Below are 18,952 nucleotides of genomic sequence, written 5' to 3'. Positions count from 1 at the left end.
GATGTGAAGATTGTGAATAAAACTCAGCACATTGTCTGGTGCATAGTAAAACCTTAATCAACGTTAACTGTTCTTATTACTATTCAACAAGCATTTATGCAGTCTTCGAACACTGTGCTAAATATGTAAGAGAGTAGCTTTGCTTTACAAATTGCTTAGTCTATCTGAGATGTGCAAAACCATAATGGAGAATAGTACCATAGGGAAGTAAAGAGGGAAATTCACATAGCGGCCGCTATTAGCTGAGTAGAGGGCGATAAGAGAAGGGAATTGTCTATTTGGATGGTGGTCGCTTCTGAAAGGTCACACTTTCTAGTCCTCTTACTGCTGACCACAGTAAATCTATCACTTAGCACCATCTCCTTCCATCAAAGCTAGACAATAAATGTGGAGATGAGGGGTGCAGAAATCCATATCTCCTTGGCATTTCAGAGCCTTAACGGAAAGCAGAAACTCAAATGATGCCTATGAAGTAAATTGTTAAAAGAGTTAAACTCTTTTCATGTTAGCAGCCCTGATACTTTTTAGAGAAGGTTTCGTCATAATTGATTAGATTTGCTTGAGTCCTTCATCAAGACACGTTATTATGTGTGTTACTTTCAAAGCCTTCTACTGCTGGGAAGCCATGATGCAAGTAACAAGAACAAATATTCATATTCCTTTGAGTAAACAAACACTAAGCATCTTTTGACACAGCCTCTTCTGTTATTAAAATTGGAGACAATGCCTGAAAATGAGAATGGATTTATCCAGATGTCAACAGCTAAAGGGGAGAATTATCAAGCACTTAAATGATCCCAAACAAGCTGAAACATATGTCTTAAGGCAGTAAATGAAACACATTTGAGTTACAGGGCCCAGTAAATGCCACAAATCTGGGGAAATGCTGCAAGATGCTCCTAATTAGGGACACTACTGGGTAGACAAATGATGCTGATGTTTCCTAGTATTCATGCTGCTGAGATAATCATGTTATGTGCCTTAACTCAGCAAGGTTCCCTCCACAGAAAATCTTAAGTGGTTAGTCTTTAGGAACAAATCTACCACCCCTTAATCAGCTTCACTACCTGTAATTTATTTATTCATATACAGTTTATCTCTCTACAATAGCAGGGGCTTTAGGCAGGTTTTATCTTCAAAGGAGGAATGTTAAAAGGTTGAATTACAAATCAAGAGTATTGTACAAATATTGATTATTTAAAGCATTTGCTTCAAAGGGTGATTATTATTACAGCTACAGGTCTCCAGGCAATGCAGTTTACACTCCTAGATTCTGCTCCCCACTCCTTTCCCACTGGGATTTGGCTTTTCCTTCCATCCCACCACAGAAAATTTTATTTCTAATGATCCCCTAAAGACAAATCCTAAATAGGTGCTTTTCAGTTTCTAATCTTACCCCCTCTGCAGCATTTGACACTCCCTGGTTTCTGGGATCTCTTCTTCTTTTTCTTCTCTTCTGCAGTTGTTCATTTACTAATCAAAGTTCCATCCACAGTAAAAATTGTGAATATCAATGACATTTCTTTTTTGCTCCCTCCTTCCAGTAGTTCCTCTCTCTCAGCGTTTGCTTGCTCTTTTATCCTTTCCAGAACTACCTTCTCCTACACTTTTCTGTCTCTCAATATCTGATCAAAATGCTAGATCTCTGCACTGAGCTATTGGCTATTGATCTAGAGAAAAAATTCCGATTAAATTCTTTTTTTCTGAAACAAAGTTTTGCTGTTTTCGCCTAGGCCGGAGTGCAATGGCGTGGTCTCAGCTCACTGCAACCTCCACCTCCCAGGTTCAAGTAATTCTCCTGCCTCAGCCTTTCAAGTAGCTGGGATTACAGGCACCTGCCACCACACACAGCTTTTTGTATTTTTAGTAGAGTCAGTGTTTCACCATGTTGGCCAGGCTGGTCTCAAACTCCTGAACTCAAATGATCGACCCACCTTGGCCTCCCAAAGTGCTGGGATTACAGGCGTGAGCCACCATGCCCAGTCACCTTCTAATTAAATTCTGTCATGCATTCATTTTATTTTTTTTATTTTTATTTTTTATTGCATTTTAGGTTTTGGGGTACATGTGAAGAACATGCAAGATTGTTGCATAGGTACACACATGGCAGTGTGATTTGCTGCCTTCCTTCTATATCTGGCATTTCTCCCCATGCTCTCTCTCCCCTCTTCCCCACCCCCATCCCTCCCCCATTTCCCCCCAACAGACCCCAGTGTGTAGTGCTCCCCTCCCTGTGTCCATGTGTTCTCATTGTTCAACACCCGCCTATGAGTGAGAACATGCAGTGTTTGATTTTCTGCTCTTGTGTCAGTTTGCTGAGAATGATGGTTTCCAGGTTCATCCATGTCCCTACAAAGGATACAAACTCATCGTTTTTGATGGCTGCATAATATTCCATGACCAAAACGCCAAAAAAGACAAATGGGACCTAATCAAACTCCACAGCTTCTGCATGGCAAAAGAAACAGTCATTAGAGTGAATCGGCAACCAACAGAATGGGAAAAAATTTTTGCAGTCTACCCATCTGACAAAGGGCTGATATCCAGAATTTAAAAGAACTAAAACAGATCTACAAGAAAAAAACAAACAAGCCCATTCAAAAGTGGGTGAAGGATATGAACAGACACTTTGCATTCATTTTAAAGTATGTCCTCTTAGGATCTGTGGATTAAAAAAGTAATAAGACTTCAAGAAGTTCCCACTCTAATGGGCATGGGCAACAGAGATATAAATCAGTGACTATAATTCAATATGATAAATGGTAGGTGCTAGGATAGAGCAATGTACAGGGCCATACAGGTCAAGGAGGCATAACTGTCTCACCTATATTTGTATTTTTAAGAATAACAGTTTACAACTTGAAGGAATCTCAAACATCCCTGAAATGGTACCTTTGGAAACAATACCAATATACTATTTAATAGAAGCAAATCTGAGTGTATCAGAAAGTTACCATTTCTGAATGTGTATCACACCCCAGGCACTAGGTTAAGTGCTTCACAAGTAACAACTCTTAGGTTTACAATAGCTCTATGAAGGACATATGTAATAACCTTTATTATATCGAAACACTGAGCCTTAGAGAACTAGCAAGTGTTGTCTCTAGTTTTAAATACAGATATACAAAAGTCATTCTTGTTTCCTACTTTGTTAATCTTTCTCTCCAATCAATTGCCAAGCTCTGCTAACTCTTTCTAAATATCACTCAAAACCATCTACATCTCTCCATCGCCCCTGCCAGCATCTGGATCAAGGCCATCATCATTTTTCTGCTGGCTTATTGCTGTATTCTCTTACTTAGTCTTTTGACAGCAGCCAATCCAGAATGAGGACCCCAAGCAGAGAAACACAGTTATCGTACTATCTGATTTAAAAAACAATGCATGTTCACCTTGTAAGTGGGTGTTGAACAATGAGAACGCATGGACACAGGGAGGGGACTATCACATACTGGGGCCTGTCGGGGGTGGGGAGGCTAGAGGAGAGATAGCAGGGGGTGGGGAGGATTGGGGAGGGCTAACATTAGGAGAAATACCTAATATAGATGATAGGGGGATGGATGCAGCAAACCACCATGGCACGTGTATACCTATGTAACAAACCTGCATGTTCTGCACATGTACCCCAGAACTTAAAAAGTATAATAAAAACAAAAATAAATCATTCTGCATCCTATGATAAAACCCCAACATGTTAACAGAGCCTATAGAGCTCTCCATCCTATTGCCTGACTGACACTCCCACCCCTATCTGTCTTACTGTCTCATCCCCAGGCTTGACCTGGCTGGGACACTGCTGATAGATGCCAGGAGAACTCTCTGACCTCTGGGTGTCCACACATTATGTAACCCTTGCCAGGAACATTCAGCCCTGTCCCTCCTCCTCTGGCTAATTCTTAATCATCCTGTGGGTCTCCAGTAGACAACATTTCTACAAGAAGGTATTCTCTAGGTTTGTTCTGTCAGCTAGATGTGTTCTTAGATTTCTTTGCTACTTGCATCATGATAATTTTCATCCTATTGTTATATAATTGCCCATCTACCAAATGAAACATAAGCAATCTGAGGGCAGGGACTAGGTCTGAAGCACTCAGAGAAGACTAGTTCTTTGCACAGTCTAGAGCTTTCATAAACACTTAGGGAACGAATCAACAAATAAAGTAGACCCATCAGTCTGACTCCTGAGTCCCTGCTCTTAAGCATGATGCTATACTTCCTCTGGCTGAGCTTCCAGCCTAGGAGGGGATGATGTTCTTGATTAGAAAAGCATTTAAGCAAAATGCAACATATCCATACAGGCAACATGTCCTTGTTCTAAAAAACCATCACCACTTCATTTCTAAGTTGGATGAGAAAAATTTAGATTTACAGTTCAAAAGAAGTATGCTAGGGATAAAAATCAACTGGGATACCATAACAAGAAAACCAAACTGGTAGGGAAAGATTTAAATAAGCAGCTTATTTTTTAAATAAAGCTATGTAAGTCAATACATCTGAATTGTATTGCCCCAAGATTTTTGAATCCATGGAATCTTAGAACTAAAAGTTCTTTAATATCAGCTGGCTCAGTGCTTCATAATTTACAGGTGAGTATGCAAGGACAAGCAAAATACATGCTTGACCCACATTGACCAACCAATAACAGTAGAGCAGGATGAAAGTATGGATAGCTTTGAGCAGAGTTGAGGGAAAAATACTGATGTGAGATCTATGAAGAGGAACTGAAGGAAACTAAGATTGAGGGCTGTATTTTTGTGCTTCATAACTGAAGGCAAATATACCCTCCTATAAAATACTGGTTAATACCACAGTCACGGAATAAAGATTAGCTCAAATCACATTGTCGTGATAATATTCCTTAGGGTCAGTGACCCATGATCTGCATAATACAGTGACACCAGTTTAGAATTGAGGCTGCTATTATTCAACACAAAAGATATGCATTAAATGTATTTAGTGATTCTAAAAGGTGATACATAGATTCAAGCTATTAATTGCATTATTTTCATTAATTTATTGGTTTCATATTTTCTGAATGTTCTTTACCCAGAATAATTATGAGTTTTAACAAAGTACAAATGTAGTAAACATCTTTGCATAATATTCAGATATCTAAAATAAAACTAGACTACTATGTATTCTAGTTCAATTAAATATAACAATTTTTTGAACATCCAATAAGTGCCAAGAATTATCAAAATGCTTGGGATATCAGAATAATTAAGACGCGGCCTCTGTTTCAAGATTCAAGTCTAGCAGGAACCAAGATTTGTCAGTACAGTTTTCAATATGATAAGTAAAATAATAGAAATACATTCTCCAAAAGATTATACTAAAAGAAAAACAAATTGCTGTTAAAATTCTCACCTCAGAGCAACTATCCTATTCTATGAATACATCATCTTTTTCTTAAAATATTTTGTTTCGTATAAAAACGCCCATGCAAAAACTATCAGTAAAAATAGCAAATTGTTTTTCATACCCGCTATTCAATGTAATGGTGGAAAAGGGAGAGATGGAAACCTACCTTGGAAAGATCAAAAGAAATGAGCAGACCAGGGTTGAGTCAAGACTTTATACACTCTTGTCAAGGTCAATGGTGACAGCCTCAGTCAATTTTGCCATTGTTTCTAAATTTGTCTACTGGTTTTTGAGAAGTTGAACCCTTGGATCTGGATTTAGCACCCCAAATATCTCTGAGGCAAGGGTATGAGATGCCAGAAAATGATTCCATTTCTATAACTAAAATCCACAGACTAATTTAACTCATTCCCCAAATGCTTGCTGCATAATAGGATTAGACAATATTAATAAGAGAAACAGCAACACCCTCTGGGGTGGCATCAATTTTGGAGACTTCGGCTCTAGTGCTATCTCTCCAATGATTTGGAGCAATTAAGTTAAGGGTCTCAACATTTTCCATATTGCCAAGAAAATAGTTAATCATAGTTATCTACTATTTATTTAGGCTATTCTAAGAACACTAAGAAACAGTATTTATTAAGGGTGTATTATGTTCCAAATAATTGTTCCCATCAATTTGCCTATGTAAATTCATATATGCCTAATAAAAACCTGATAAGATAGATTTTATTATTCCCATTTTAAAGATGTGGAAACAAAGGCAGAGGTAATAAGCTAGTAATTTTGGCATACAATATTTGAGCCTAGATGTTGGGCTTCAAAATCTATTCTTGTAATAATTATGATATACAATTTTTATCTCATACTTCTTATACAGTTCTTTAGTGTCTTCCCACACAAAAGTGTAATTTTTACAAGTGTCTATCCAAAGAAGTGCATTTTTTTTTTTTTTACCAGCTATCAAATTTACTAAGAATGTTCAGAAGCAAACCATCACAAATAAGACTTTTTATTTGCCACTATTATAAGTCTGAACTTTAAACAGATTCTTGGACTGGTGGTTCGTATCCATCAGCTCGTTCAACTTTAGCACCTGTCTCATCCCCAGTGGCTTTTCCAGAACTACTGCCTTCACCATGAAGCTCCATGAGTTTTCCCAATTCAAACTTGGGCTTCTTCAGCATTTTTACTTTTCTAACGAAGACATCATGGAGAGGATAAATAGATTGGCAAGCTTTTTCTATGTCTTTTCCAATGCTGTCTGGAATCAATTTATTGACCACTCAAAGAAGTGCATTTCTATTTGCCTCTTTCAACATTGAGAAAACTTTCTTTTACTGAGTGTCTAGGTGAAGCAAACAGCTAACTGATTGCTATAAATGGGGAGATTAGCCAGTAGGCCTTTGACTTTGAATTACTTTCTTAGGATTTATAAGCCTTTTACAAAACCTCAAAATGTCTCTCTGCAGCAAAGGACTTTCTGCACTATTTTTAAAATGGCTTTTGGGAAATAATTTTTTTAAAAAAGCAAACTCTTTGAGGCATAGGAAACAGTTTACGCAATCAGTTCTCACTACTCATGGGTCAGTTCTGCATAACTATTTTACAGAAACAATTTATTAACCATTTCCCATTGAGGAATAAAAGATAGTAGAGAGACACCTCTACTGAAGTCTATTACAACAGTATTGAGGGCAGAAATAAGCTAATAGTAAATGCTGAATCAAGTACTTATAATTACACCCAGTCAAGAATTTTACCAAAATAAGTCAATATGGCAGTCTAATTGAGATGATCCTTGTTGCTTCTAACAGGAATGTGATTTAATTAGAATCTCCAGCGATTGTAAATAGGTAAACTGAAGTCACCAGTAACCTCACAGAAATCCCAGGCAATATGAGATGAAGCGATAGATATAACACCCTGGCTGGCTTTTTGTTCACAGGAAATGGACGTGAAAGTTCCCCACTTGGCCCTTGGGAGGCTGCAAGCCATTTGAAAATGGAGTGCTTGGGGCCTAAATAAAAGGGTGTGGTGTTATGTCCAGACATTTGTAAAAGATTCAGTCCAGATCAAGCAAACAAAACAGTTTAACTTCCATTTCAAGGAGCTCTGAGGATTCAAGATGTCCAATTGTGGAAGAAATTAACAAGACTGGGTTTAAGAGGGGATTAGTTTGAAATAAATGAGAGACAGCTGTTAAAAGTAATAAGCCTATTTCCATTTTTGAAAGGTTGGGAGACATGCCTCAGTAGACTCTGAGGGCAGGTTGTGGGGAGCAAGAGGAGGTGTATGTAGTGAAGATGGTGGACAAACAGAGAGGGATTGTGGTCCTGTCTACAAAAAAAATCCCAAGAAAGGGCATGAAGCATGATCAGGGAGATGCTGATGTGGCTTAGTAGGCATTTGGTAGTTGACAAATCCGAAGAGTATACAGGTGTAGCAACTCTGGAGATTCAAATTTTGCCTATGGCATCATTTATTATAACCTCAGGAACTTGAGGCAGTTTTACTTCTTCTCTGGGTTGAACAGAGAATAGGGATCAAAACCAGGGTCTTAATGTAAAGTAAGATCTTTTTAAAAAATCAAGTGAGAACTAAGCTCTGTTAACAGTTGCTGTATCCAAATGATTCAATCCCATGGAATCTGTGGATGGCTGACTTGATGACAAAGTAACTATTCCCAGCATAGAGCCCCTCTGAAGATTTCTTGCCTATTGAAGACCACAAGTTGTCCTACTTCACATGTAGTTGATCTAGTACTGTAATTCACAGAGCCAAAAGTCAAATCTGAAACCTTTCTAATATAATTGCTAAAGAGGAAATGTTTTGTAGCATTTATGACACAGATGTTACCCAACTATTTGAGAGCCAAATAACAATTTAAAACATCAGTTATTCCTTCCTGTTCCTAAAGAAGGGGTGATATAATAAAAAATGTTAGTATGTATTAGGTGACGGAGGGATGGAAAGAGGGCATCTTCCACGCAGATTTTCTACAGATTTACAAAGGAAGGAAAAAAATCCTCTCACTTCCAAGGTGCCTATCTTCCTCCTTTCCCAGTTTTGTTGGTGTGATTTCAGAATGAGAACATTTGTCAAAGGACTTAATGTGTGGATATAAAATGATAGTTTCATATTTGTTAGAATGTAAGATCCTATGCTTCTGAGGAGAATTCATTATTAAAAATGTTTGTTATATTTAAATGAGCATGAATTATAAAACAGTATCTACAATATATTTAAGATTATATGCATAATAAAAGTTCTAAACTGGCTATCGCTGGATAGTGAGATTATGGATTCTTTTAAAATGATTTTGCAACTCTATATTTTCCACTCTTCTCTTTCTTTTTTTTTTTTTTTTTTTTTTTTTGAGATGGAGTCTTGCTCTGTCATCAGGCTGGAGTGCAGTGGAGTGATCTTGGCTCACTGCAACCTCTGCCTCCTGGGTTCAGGTGATTCTCCTGCCTCAGCCACCCGGGTAGCTGGGACTACAGGCACGTGCTACCATGCCCAGCTAATTTTTGTACTTTTAGTAAAGAAAGCATTTCACCATGTTGGCCAGGCTGGTCTCGATCTTCTGACCTCATGATCCACCTCACTTTGGCCTCCCAAAGTGCTGGAATTAAAGCGTGAACCACTGCACCTGGCCTCTTTTCTTTCTACAATAAAAATATCTTTTTTGTTCAATAAAGATTATCATAAAATAAGGTGATGGTCAGTATTTCTGGGTATAAATTGGGTCAGAATTAGATATATATCATATTGAAACATTACAGTGTACCCTATAAATACATACAATTACTATTGTGCAATAAAAATAAAATCAAACTTCAAAAGCCATTAAAGAATTATTTATATGTTTTTATATACATACTATATAATATGCCTCTGTAAATATATAAATAACATATAATTAATTTTACATATCGAGAAGTTAAACATGTCATAAAGCTTGGGGTTTTTTTCTGGCTTGCCTTTGTCCTTCTGTCATAGCCCATATTAGATCTTGGATTCTCTTAACCCTTCCACTCACATTATCCCTCTTGCTTTTACTCATCCCACACATAATCCAGATTAACGATTTAAGATGTACTCTTCAATATTTTTCTCCATGCCTATGTGCTCAGGTAAACAAATACTCAGACACTTCGCATATTGTTGTGGGTCATTTAACAAAATAAGAACAATTATATACAGGCCTCTATGTCCTAATTCTTCTCACTCAATTATACCTCATTGAAAATCTGCCAAATCAACTGCTACAACTCAAATGCATGATTTTAATGATTTCATATCGTACCTTATGTATCATAATTTATTCAGCAATTCCCTACGGACATTTCTAGAGTTGTTTTTTTTTTTTTTTGCCATTATAAAAATGTAATCAGCATCCTTGTATGTGTGTCATTACTCATGATTTTATTTATTTGCAAAATTATCCTGGGATGGGAATGTTAAGTCAAAGAAAATACACATTTAAAATTATAATAGATATTGCCAAATTGTTTTCCAAAAAGGCAGTGACAATTAACAATTTCACCAGTCATATATGAAAATACTTTTCCTGCATTACTGACAGTAATAGATCTTTTCATTCTTTGTAACTTTTTGACAATCCAATAGGTATAAAGTAATATTTCATTGTTAGTTTAATTTCATTTCTCTATTAAATAATTTGAACATCTTTTCAAATACTCATTTGGATTAGTTCTTGTCTGAGTTGTTTGTTCTGCCTGCTTATTTTGTCTACTTTTCTATGGGGGTATATGCTTTTTCTTTTCAATTTGCAATAGTTCTTTGTACATTTTGGGTGCTAATCTTGTCTTTTATTATTAATTTAATTTACCAAATTTATCATTTTTCTTCTGAATTCACTTATGGCAACTTTTGTCTTACATTTTTATACAGTTAAATATGCCTATCTTTTCTTTTTATGACGTAACATTTTTTTTGTGTGTCCAGCTTTGGAGGATTATAAATGGTTATATTTAGTCAGTATTTCTTGGTAGTCCTAGTATTAGTTGCCAAGGGTAACAACAACAATAACAAAATTGCCCTTTGCAAGTAGAGAAGCTAAAAACAGAAAAACCTCAAAATAACAATGACTTACATACAGCCAAAGTTTATTTCTCTCGTGAAGTCTGGAAGGAGTTAATCCAGGGCTCCTACATATATCCCAATGTAAGAGAGCAGGTTTCTTCTGTCTTGATGGCTGTTCATGGCTTTTATTCCCTAGGTCAGGGCATGATTCAACATTCTGATAAAGGCCCAGCCATTTTGTTTATTTCCACTTGGAAAGAAAGAAGAAGAAAAGAAGAGCCATGTATTTTAAGGATTTTTCCCAAACTTTGTCTGCCATTTCCATTCACATCACATTATCAAGAACTTAATTACACAGTTATACCTAGTTGCAAAGGATGCTTATGTTTCCCTGGCCACTACTGCAGAAAGTCTATGAAGTTGTCCTGATTTCAGCTAAAGAATAGGGGTTCCAGTCTTTAGAAGATGTGAAAAAATGGCTATTGGTCACTGCAATTACTTCAAAGAGTAATTAGCTGACATATTTTAAACCTTGTGATTTGGGATAGAATGATTTTGTAAAGATGCTATGCTATTCTAAATAAAACAGATAAATAATGACTAATAAATGAATGAACTCACTTTTAATATTTTTCTAGAGCTCATTTATTTACCTTAACCTCTCTCTTCCAACACAATCACTCTCCAGTCATCATATTCTGTAGCTACACGGGTACAGATGTTTTAGCAGATAATGTCTACTTGTTTGAAAAATTTCTGTCAGCCAGAATGACCCAGCACACTGCGTTGCTCCATTTCATTAATTGCTTATCTCACACATCTGATGGTCTTAGCAATTTAGAAACTTCCCTCATGAACCTGGTAAAATGATAAATGAAAGAATCAACTGGACCAAAAACACTTTCCAGCTAGAAGGATTAATGCTACTGGGTGTTTTTTTTAACGAGTGGCTGTATTCAAAGGAGTATCTTCTGTTTAGATGCTCTCATGTCTAGCCAATTTTTAATAAGATTACACATTGAAAAAAATGTAATAAATTTTATCTTTAACTGGTAAAGATGGAGGCAAAGCAGATGCCATGGCTTATAACATGGGTTGTTATCTGTCTGCTGTTTGGACCTGAGCAATAAATTTCAAAATCTATTTCACTGATGCCTGCTATATATTAAAAATACTGCAGACTTTTTGATGAAATCAGATCTCTAATTTTGAAATAAAATATCTGTATTATTAAATAAATGGTCTGGAATTAGAATTAAGGGCATCTAGTAGGCAAACAAATATCTTTTGATTTTATTCTTTGATCAGGTCTAGTAGTAACATGGAAAAAAAAAAAAAAAAAGGAAGAAATATCCGGTTCTGAGCTACTCATTTACAATTCCAATATCTGTGAAAACTCCCGGGTCTGTCATTCAGCACAACTTCTTCCCTCATGATTGAAACTCAACTCAAATGTGCCAAATGGGCCAATAAAGCTAGGCTCTTACACAGTGATGCTTCGATAAACAAACTCACCATGCAGCACTTTATTAATCAGTTCATGCCACCAACAAGTACATTAAAATGACAACTTATGCAAATTAGAGCATACCTAATTTTGCAGCTGTGTGGTGTATACTTCCACATAGAGCTTCTATTAGTCGTCACTAAACTAAAGAAGATAAAGTTGTCAATTCTAAAATTTATTTTCCCTGTTTGCTTCCTTTTACAATTTCTGTTTTCTCACTTGTGAGGGTAATGCTCTCTGATCTGTTCACAGGTTTCCAGTCAGTTCAGCTCATGATCTGTTTATTGAGCCAGTCACGTAGAGTGCTCTGGTGAATAAAGAAGGTCCCTGCCCTCAGGGAGCTGGTGCTCTAGAGCAGAAGTCAGACCTGTGTTAAGACCCCTGACAGTTACTTGAAACAGGCCAATAATAATTGCATTCTGATGTTTTCCAGTGATTTTCATTTTAAAAAGTATAAATTAGAACAGATTCTAAAATATCTGTCCATTAACACTTACAGCTTGATATCACTCACATATGTTTTCTCCAGTGGAAGGGTACGGCTGCAACCTGGTCATAAACTGCAGCCCATCTGATCGACGCTGCAAGCCTTATTAAGCCTTGACTTTAATGAACATGAGTCCTGTACGTGGCTGAGAAGGGTGAGGACTTATGTTTTGGTTGACTTATTTCCATCAAAAAGAATTGGAAAACAGATCAAATGCAGTGAATGAAAATTTATTTACATTTATCCATAACTAATCCACTTTGAAGAGCTCTCAACTATGTTCTCACATTTTAATATTCTTATTTCTAGTTGTGGAGCTCAAAAAGTTTTCTGCTTGCAGTTGTTCTTAAAATTTAGTTATGTATCAGAATTATTTAGGTGGTTTGTTAAAACACAGATTGCCATGTGCCACTTCCAGAGTTTCTGATTCAGTAGATCTGAGATGGGGCCTGAGAAGTTGCATATGAACAAGCTCCCTGTTGATGCTACTTGTCTGGGGGATCTCACTTTGAGAAGTACTGTGCTAGACTGGAGAAATTTTCTACCACAGTAAGCAAGCAGGAGGATTCTGTTTAGCTGCCAGGGGTTACTGAATTCTCATCAGATCTGCCTACCCAGCCAGCCCTATGGAGCAGCCTCAATTAGCCTTTCTCTGGTGACCTCAACACTAACATTCCCCAGCCCTTCTCCATAGTCCAGGAGAGGCAAATCTTGCTCCTCCCATGCACCTAGCCCTAGCACAGGTCTGCCTGAAAACATCCTTTACCACCTCTCATTTTAAAGGACTCTCAGCTGCAGATAGTCATACGTTTTATGAGACAATTTATGTTATTCTAATAGAGTCTAATTCTTTCTTTAAAAAGTTGCCTCCTACCTCACCCCTAAGAAGTTATCTGCAATGCATTTCCATGACTCCTACTTTGTGTTGACCATGTCTCTGAATTTCTCAGTATATACACTAGTCAGATCAATTGTGGGTTTGAAAAATAAGTCACCATAGACAAAATCTTATCACTTATCAAGGAGTTTAGAGGTTAAGAGTTGGCTCTGAAGTCAGACTGAGTGTGAATCACAACCCTGTTCTTGCCTAACTAGGTGTCACTGAGCAATTCTTTATTCTTTCTGGGATATAGTGTTCTCATCCATAGTATGCCTTCATCTTGGTCTGTTTTGTGCTTTTGTAGCAAAATACCACAGACTGAATAATTTATAAAAAAGAAATTTATTTCTTAGAGTTTTGGAAACTAGGAAGTTCAAGGCCAAGGAGTCTGTATCTGGTGAGGGCCTTCTTGCAAAATCATCCCTTGGTGGGGGATGGAGAGCAAAGTGGAGGGGGAATGCAACTTTTTATAAGAATCCACTTTCTTATAATAGTATTAAACCATTAATGAGGTAGAAGCCCTTATGACCTAATCACCTCTTTCTTAATAGTTTACCTCTTAATACTGTAACAATGGCAATTAAATTTCAACCTGAGTTTTGAAGGGGACACATATTCAAACCATAGCAGTCTACCTCATAAGGTTTTCATTTTAAATAAAATAATATCCGTAAAATATTCAGAAGAGTACCCAGAACAGAGAAGGTATTTGATAAAGAGAAAAAACAATTATTACAAAAGAACTGTAATTATATTGGGGGTATCTATGAGTAGAATTTGATCCAGTTTCTTAATAATAAAGAATGGCCATATCATGGGAAGACTAATAGGTAGGCATAAGGTATGATGGATTTCTCTGGATCTTAAACTTCTTGCAATAGTCTTCCTGGTAAAACAGTTGAGATTACAGACACACTAAAATCTGGGTGATGGTTGTGTTTTTCTGCATTCTGCCATGGGTTTTAAATAGTTTGATAAGGAATTTTGTCTTTAAAAGCAATGACTTAATTTAGTTGAATGAGCATGTATCTCAATTCAACCCAGAAGCAGTAAACTCTCACTGAGTGTGCAGAAAGATGATCTAAGTTCTTGTGTTTACACAGGACTCTATGTGCTGGGTACTATTATTGTCTTCTGTTTGTAGGTGAGGATTTGAGATTTGGAAAACAGAGATGACTTCACAAGGTCAGAGTGCTAATTAATACTCAGCAGAACCCATAGTCAAACTCATCCAGTCTGACACTATAGACTGTGCTTTTAACTATTCTGACTTTTTGCCTTGGGGTTGGTCCCAGAGAAAACTACCCTCAGTAAATTAGAATTCAGGCAACTTTGGTATCAGCAAAAATAGAGAAGGTGACATGTCACACTCTGTCCCACTAAGTACAGAGGGAAAATGTGGTGGAAAATTTCAGCACCATGACCCTTGGTGTCTGAGAAAAGGGGAGTGAGAAGTTGCGTGTTGTGGACTGGACACGAGCACACAGAATGAAATCACATGAAGCGTTTTACCATCTGTCTGGATTTTTAAAAAGCAGGCTGACTACATTTATGTCATATAATGATCACTCGGCAATTACATCATGGCCTATTTTTATGCTATCATATAGTAATTGGAGTGCTGCTGATTAAGACTAGCAAGAATAAAATTCTAGGCGCCTACTGTCAAGCTATTCAGCATTCTGTTAGATAAATTACAAACATATGTTGGGAGTCCACTCACTGTCCAGTCTTTTTGCTAAGCCTTTCAGGAAAAAAAATAAAGATATTAGACATAGTTCTTATCTTAAAAGAGCATATGATCTTTTTGGTAAGATGTGGTAATACAAGTAAAATGATTATAAGAAGAAGTAGGAATGACCTAAATCAAGGATCAGATGGGAGAACCGTAGCCAGGAAGGCAACATCGTGTTGACAGCATGGGAAATCTGTGAATAAAGAGGTAGAAACATGCAAGATATATTTAGTCATTGTGCTTGGAACAGGGAAATAATTTCAAAATTCAGAGTGACAGCATGCTGTGGAATGCTTTGGCTGCTTCGCTACAGAGTTTAGATTTTATTCCAGATTTCAACACATTCTTTTGGGGCAAAACACATTTTTCAAACAAGTCCAATATCGGTCTTTTGACTGAGACATTTGCTTCCAACAAGGCGTGGACAGGGATTTATCTACTTTTAAATAAAACACAGAACATGATACAATGGGTTTAAGTAATTGATTAATAAACAAAAAGGACAATGATCCCTGAAAGAGGGGAGCCAACAAAGTGAGCCCCATGACTGCCATAGCTTGGAGAGTTTCCAGGACATAGCACAGGGAATTTTCAGACCATGACCAGCAACCTCTTTGAGTTAAGGAGATGAAGATAGTCTGCAGTGGCCATGATGACTACAGTTGACAGAGAAGAGTACTGGATAGGAGAGAGCTGCTCAGAGAGAGCTCTGGGGAACTGCAGAGGATCCTTATCTACTCATCAGTAGAGCAGTGATCTGTGCATGTTTATGAGGAAAGGACTACTCAAATAAATTAGAAGAAAAATCCTTGGAGCCCTTTAGAAATAGATTTTGTGCTGCAATCAGAGTGGGAAACTTCATACTTCATGGGGAATCAGGAATTGTATTCACAAGGGTTTCATATCAATAGTGGTGATTAGACCTAGACTAAACACTGCACTTGTCCTTTCTAGCAAAGCTTAAAAATCCAAATGGAAAGGATCAGTTTCCAAGTAACTTAATTATACCTCAGAACAAAGCTCAAGGATATTTATAGGAATACAAACATACCTACCACCCAACAAGCTAGAATTCACAATGGCTGGCATCTAATTAAAAATTACCAGGCAGAAAAGGCTATATACTATATGACTTCAACTGTATGATATTCTTGAAAGGTAAAACATGGAGACAGTGAAAATATCAGTGATTTCCAGGGAGTTGTGAAGAGGGAGAGATAGGTGGAGGACAAAGGATTATTTAGAGCAGTGAAGCTTTTCTGAGTGACGCTTTAATGGTGGATATATTTGTCCATATCCATAGGGTGTACAATACCAAGAGTGAACCCTAACGTGAACTATGGACTTTGGGTAATAATAAGGTGTCAACACAGGTTCAGCAGTTATAACAAGCATTACCACTCTGGTGGGGATGTTGATAACGGGTGAAGCTATGTAGGTGTAGGGGCAGGAGGTATATGGAAAATCTCTGTACTTTCCTCTCAATTTTGCTGTGAACCTAAAACTGCTCTAAAGAATATTTTAAGAAATTACCAGGCATTCGAAGAAGCAGAAAAATACAGCTTAAATGAGAAGAAAAATCCAATAAAAATGAACCTAGAAATGACACAGATGATGGGATGAGTAGATAAAAACATTACAATCGTTATTATAACTGTATTTCATATATTCAAGGAACCACAGGAAATACTGAATATGATAAGTAGAGCATGAAATAGCTGTTCTGGCTCAAGAAGTGTTGACCTCAAGATGAGCAATATCATGGGATTCAGTGAAGCACAATTTGAGAATTATTGCTGTAAGTTATTGGAAACTCAATACTGAAGGCTTTTCAGCAAAATTTGGCTTAAAAGTTTTGGTATTTTAAGAAGATTGAATGGGTAATAGGACGCAGGACAGAACTGATGGAGAGAATGAGACCAATGATTTCAGGCACATGGTAACCTTAATACAACAGAGAAATGAGAAGTTTTGACCTAAAACCAGTGGGAATACAAAGAAAGATCTTATTTTTTAAATTAATATGTATGATAACACGAATGATCCCAGAGAAGCTGGCGGGAGCCCCAGGGAGAGTTTTATTTCCTTTGTGAAGGGCAGGGTACGCTAGAACGGGTTCATCCCAAGATAGTGGCCTGTGTGTTGGAAAGTGTCATGGTTCCTGCAGCATCTGGTGAGCTCTCGCTAGCTCTTGAAAATCTGGGGGAGAGGGTGTAAATCTCAAGCTGGGCCATACCCATATTTGCAGCAGGTTTCCAAAGTAAATAGCCTCTGACATGCCGAAATAATGTAGGAAAGGGAGAATATTTTTAAAATATTATAAAAGTAAAATATAAATATTTTGTTACTAAGAATGCCTATTAGCAACAGGTCTTGCCATTTGAAAAATTAAAACTTGACACTTAGAGAGGTTGAGTACTTATCCTAAGGGTACAATATTAGAGTAGAAACTGAAAGAGATAAAAACTGAAAAACAACTATCAGGCGTGTGAGAGAGCTCCCACTCTCATCTTAGAATAAATAATTTTTAGGGAAGCAATGAAAGGGAGGGGAGCGTGGGGAGAAAGTAGCTGAAGTTTTCTCAAGAAAGGTAAAAGAGAAAGGAGATAGAAATTAAAAGAGAACATTTTCCCTGTATAGAGATCATAAATGTTGCCATTTGTGACGGTTAAATTTTTGTCTTAACTTGAGTGGGCCACAGAGTCCTCAAATATTTGGCTAAACATTATTTTCGGTATGTCTGTGACAGTGTTTTTGGATGAGGCCAATCTGCTTTGCTCAGTCTACCAATGAACTTTTCTCAAGAAAGGTAAGAGAGAAAGGAGATAGAAATTGGTACAATATTGGGCAGACCTTATCCAATCAAAACATGTAAATATGATGTAAGGCTGACCTCCTGAGAATAAGAAGGAACTCATCCTGCCTGACTCCTTAGAGCTGGGACATTAATCTTTTCTGGTCTTTGTACTCTGACTAAAACATTGGCTATTCTTGAGTCTCTATTCTTCCAGCTTTCAAACTGGAACTAACACGGTCAGATCTACTGGTTCTCACACTGAAGCTACACATTGGCCCTCTTGTATTTACATCTTGTCAACTGAAGATATTGGGACTTCCTAGCCTTCATAATCATGTGAGCCAGTTTCTTATAATAACTCTGTCACTCTTGCTCCCTCTGTACACACATACAATACACCCTGTTGGTTCTAATTCTCTGGAGAACTAATATGTCATCTCAGAAAGACTTTCCTACTATTGATTTAGGAAGTAAATAGTTCTTTAAGATCTAAAGAACTTTAAGTATAGTTCTTTAAGATCAAGGGTATGCAACCCTTATTGTTTAAAAGAGGGCAGTAAAATTAAAGGTCAGAGGTGTACCAGAGAATACCAACAAGGTCATGCTTATCTGAATGATGAGCTCATCAGGAATAAGTACACTGTCAAAGCACAATATTGGCTACTGAGCCTGTAGTTCCACTTTACCATTGTTTCAACAACTGGTAACTGTAATGTATTCAGGGTTGAAACATGATGGTGGTGATTATGATGATAGAATTAAATAAAATAAACTTCCATGGGCCAGGATCCTTATTTATGAGATAAATTTGTTGTTTCTAAGTCTCAAATTATGCATTTTTTGGATTGTACTTTCATTTGATTCAGATATAAATATTTTTTAAAATAATAAAAATTTTTTTTTTTCTTTTCAGGAGTACCGGCAGGAGGATAGGCAAAATGGGCGAGACCAAGTTTGCTTTGAAGAGCAGACTGTCCTTGAGAAGGTCCCAACAGAATGGAGTAGAAACAAGTTCAGGCAGAAGTGCATGCCAGAATTTCAGGGAAGTCTGGCACAAAGGAAAGACAAGAAAAATACCAAACTTATGCTCAGAAGACCTGATCTCCCCTAATTATCTATTATTTACTAGCTCTAAG

At 37.0% G+C, this 18,952-nt stretch overlaps 1 long non-coding RNA gene across 1 annotated transcript; it reads right to left on the bottom strand.

Moving 5' to 3' along the window:
* Positions 1 to 863: 863 nt before the first annotated feature.
* On the bottom strand, positions 864 to 6,643 carry LOC116565508. Its single transcript, XR_004275473.1, has 4 exons — positions 6,371 to 6,643; positions 2,439 to 2,445; positions 1,327 to 1,340; positions 864 to 875 (listed from the first exon to the last, which is right to left on the bottom strand). It is a non-coding gene; the product is annotated as an uncharacterized LOC116565508 (long non-coding RNA).
* Positions 6,644 to 18,952: the final 12,309 nt, after the last annotated feature.

Source organism: Sapajus apella, unplaced genomic scaffold (assembly GCF_009761245.1).
Source record: "Sapajus apella isolate SASKATOON/1434 unplaced genomic scaffold, GSC_monkey_1.0 scaffold40, whole genome shotgun sequence".
In the NCBI taxonomy this organism is placed as follows: domain Eukaryota; kingdom Metazoa; phylum Chordata; class Mammalia; order Primates; family Cebidae; genus Sapajus; species Sapajus apella.
Note: the sequence above shows the minus strand (reverse complement) of the source record. Positions and strands in the feature narration are given on the sequence as shown.